Source organism: Schistocerca cancellata, chromosome 2, assembly GCF_023864275.1.
Source record: "Schistocerca cancellata isolate TAMUIC-IGC-003103 chromosome 2, iqSchCanc2.1, whole genome shotgun sequence".
Taxonomy (NCBI): domain Eukaryota; kingdom Metazoa; phylum Arthropoda; class Insecta; order Orthoptera; family Acrididae; genus Schistocerca; species Schistocerca cancellata.
Window position 1 is genome coordinate 699,787,537 of NC_064627.1, and position 4,148 is coordinate 699,791,684.

Consider the following 4,148-nt stretch of genomic DNA (forward strand, 5'->3'; position numbering starts at 1 on the left):
AATGTTGCTTGATTGGTGGGAAATTGATTGCACTGTGTGGACTAATGTATATTTAAACAGTTTGTCAGGAAATTAATTGTAGTGTGTGAAATATTTCAACAACTGCATCGCTTTTTTATCTTGGCGACGAAAGGAATACCATCGTAAAACAATCACCACATACAATTATATGGTCACGGATCACGCTAAACACATCCGGCGATCGTTGGGCTGTGCCATGTGCTGGACTCCACCGCAGCGCTCAAACCCGTCTGTGAGGCATGCACAGGCGGCGCACTGGAAGCCACCGTGCCCCCGGTCTCATAACACCACACTGCAATGGAAGGGACCACCATTTGTCTACCGTTAATGGCACAGATCTCAGTATTAGCACATTGACTGTACAGAGATTGCATATCCATACTGAAATTGCACAATGCACACTGAACACCCAGCGAGCTACGCTGCCTGTGACAGCAGGCGGAAGCTACATTTTTTGTGGCCATCCAGCAGCCAGGTCACAAAGGAGCTGAGGTCCCTTGTTCGCGTTGGAAAAAGTGGTTACTTCCGGCTGCAGCACCTGCATCTCAAACCAGCAAACCAAGCTGTCGCTCCTACTGACTTAAATATTGCAATCTGAAACCCACACTAATACCTCCTTTGCCCTGGCCAAAGTAGCGGATACCTGGTAAATCTCCAGCTGTGGATGTCTTGAAAATATACCATTTGCACTACCCCCACTCTAACAAACGGATTGAATAATTAATTAAATCAATATCGTCTGTGTGGGACAGCCTGGAATGTGCTCGCAACACCACTGTTTGTAACAATAAATTGATCAATCAGGGATTTGACATCATGATTGGACGTTTCTTTAAGCCGTCACTTCCAGTCGACCACTGACCACATACATTGCGAGACAAGCAGCAAAGGCTTGGACGTATATAACAGTTCTAACCAATCACACCCTGACATAGATCTCCCAGTGTAAAAAAAATTCCACTTTATCCAATCCGTGACAGGAATGTTGTGGAATTTATCTTGAGAACTGTAAATTTCTCACTTTCATACGAACAGTTTTCGAATGCTGCGGAAATCGAGACGTACACGCATTTTGACAGCGCGTAAGTATCGTTACTTGTTGTGAAACTTCTGTAAAAGTATGGCATACACTGTATTTCTCTCAGATGCTCAAAAAGTCTGTTCTAATCAGCTTAATATCTGTTTCGTCCTGCATCACAGGACTAGAATATTAAACTAATTTTTGCTCATGCCAGACTGCTAAGAGCACGCTCTACCTCTGTCACAGGGTGCCTCCTCATTTGCGATCTCTCTTAAAAATGTTTCATCACATATGAAGCCTCTTAAGGTAAGAGCACAGACAAGTTGTAAATTGATCACGTTATATATTCGATAATATAACTGATTTATCACAATGAATATCTCTCCCTGTGAAGATGAGAGACTGTTACTTCACTGAATGATTTCTCCACAATGAAAAAACGCTTGATTACCAACACAAACCCTCAATATTATCCATGGGACTCTAGTCCTCGCTTCTACCCACCTGGTGGCACATCATTGATATCAAATTGATATGCTAATGAATGAAACTGATCATGAGAGCACTTTGCACGGTGAGTAATTTTTTTCCAGGTGTCGGTTTACACTCGCCAGCCAGCTGAAATGGGAATCCCTAGACAGAAGACGATGTTCTTTTCGAGGAACGCTATTGAGAACCGACATTTGAAGATGACTTCAGAGGGATTCTACAAACGCAAACATACATTTTGCACAAGGACGGCGAAGATAAGATACAAGAATTAAGCACTCGTAAGGAGGAATGAGGTAGTCTTTTAGCCTGACTCTGTTTGCTAATGAAATAGGGAAGGAATTAACTAGTAGTTGTATAGGTTACCACCCGCCACACACCATACCATGGTTCGCGAAGTAAGCATATAGATGTAAAGGTAAATTTAGTCTACCTATTAAAATGTCACTCCATCGATTTATAGATATATAAACATCACAGAAGAATGTTGTCCCGTATCTGTTGAGAAAACAAAAGACGGAACTCCTTCTCTCGGTAAGAATCTTCGTATTAGCTTCACATTTTCTCATTGTTGTCACTTCTCGAGATGTAATATCTTAGAAGAAACCGTCGTCAGAGGATCGATGACCGCCCGTATTCTCACGAATCTTCCAGTCTTCGATATATAGTATCTGAATCCGCATGATTTCCACGAGTAAGAGATGTACTCCGCCAAATCACAGCTGCTAATTCTCTCGCAGTCCCTTCACGTTCCGACAGCAGGTTCCATTAGTTAGAAGGCTATCTAGTCCTCCACCCATCACTGACCAGGTACAGACTATCAAGACGAGCAAAATAGCACACTAATGTACAGGAGTAAATTTACAATCATGCAGAGTATACGCAGACTGTGTAAGTAGGCTGTTTATGTTTTCTTATTGGCAACGTTACGTAGCGCTCTGTATGAAAATCACTGGCTGTGCTGTGTGCAGTCTGTGGCTAGTTTGCATTGTTGTCTGCCATTGTAGTGTTGGGCAGCTGGATGTGAACAGCGCGTAGCGTTGCGCAGTTGGAGGTGAGCCGCCAGCAGTGGTGGATGTGGGGACAGAGATGGCGGAGTTTTGAAATTTGTAATACTGGATATTATGAACTGCTATGTATATTACGATTTTTCAACACTATTAAGGTAAATACATTGTTTGTTCTCTATCAAAATCTTTCATTTGCTAACTATGCCTATCAGTAGTTAGTGCCTTCCGTAGTTTGAATCTTTTATTTAGCTGGCAGTAGTGGCGCTCGCTGTATTGCAGTAGTTCGAGTAACCAAGATTTTTGTGAGGTAAGCGATTTGTGAAACGCATAGGTTAATGTTAGTCAGGGCCATTCTTTTGTAGGGATTTCTGAAAGTCAGATTGTGTTGCGCTAAAAATATTGTGTGTCAGTTTAAACACAGTCATGTATAATTGTTCTAAGGGGACGTTTCATATGTCGACCCTTAGCCGAGGATACCTCACTGGAATCTTCTGATTTTTTCTTGTAGTTTGTGTAGTTAGTGTAGATTTTGTTTATTGCTAGCGCGTAATTGTAGAGAGACTCTCCTTTGTAGTTGCAGCCTTTCATTGTTGTACAGTAAAACAGTTGTGGCATGCATGTAGATTTGCACCAAGTATTTCGCAGCTGCGCCTGCAATTAACGAGACATTATTTTCAGTGCTATGTTAATTTGTTCTCTTATTGTTGCTCTTCAAATTGTGTTTTTCTGTGTTATTGTGTGAAATATTGTGACAATAATGGCGTGTGAAAAACGTAATACTAGGCTCCAAAGTAAACTGAGAAATGACAGTGAAGACGAAAGCAGTGTGTTAGCGCCACCCGCCACCGAGTAATGAATTAACTAATGTTCAAAGTAGTAATTTGGTAATTGTACATAGGGAAATGGAGCGGGCTGCAAACAATGTGTAGACAGTGAAACAATTAGTAAACAGGGAAGCATTATCGATCGATCGGTCGGCAAAAGCTCGCCTCAGGAATCCGAAATGACAGGACACAATTTCGCAAATACTGTAGATTCAGGTTTTGGGTCATCACCGTTTTCTCAAATAAGTCAAGACACATTTTCTGCTTGTCAAAATGTGAATGTTGCCGGTGCAAATTCACTGCCGAAAAGCACTGAGGAACATGTTTCAGACAGCAGTGCATTGTTATTAGAATTAATGCAACAAATGGGACAAAAGCTTCAAAAGTTAGACACAATGGAACAAAATCTTCAAAAGTTAGACACAATGGAACAAAATCTTCAAAAGTTAGACACAATGGAACAAAATCTTCAAAAGTTAGACACAACGGAACAAAATCTTCAAAAGTTAGACACAATGGAACAAAATCAGAGACAAACACAGCAAAAGCTTCAAAAGTTAGACACCACACTTGAACAAACACGTGAAGATTTAACTACTGAGTTACATAACATTGAATCGAAATGTCAAAAAGTCTGTAATGACGTAAAAACACAAATTTGTGAGAATTTTCAACCTATTTTTTCGCGGCATGAAAATGCATTACAGAATCACGAAGCAGCCATAAAAGAACTGCAAACCATTGTTCATGAAAATCATGAGACCTTATGGGCTAAAATTGACT

The 4,148-nt window shown here is 40.8% G+C and overlaps 1 pseudogene; it reads left to right on the plus strand.

Moving 5' to 3' along the window:
- The first annotated feature begins 1,155 nt into the window (after positions 1 to 1,155).
- Positions 1,156 to 1,321, plus strand: LOC126163313 (U2 spliceosomal RNA; annotated as a pseudogene).
- Positions 1,322 to 4,148: the final 2,827 nt, after the last annotated feature.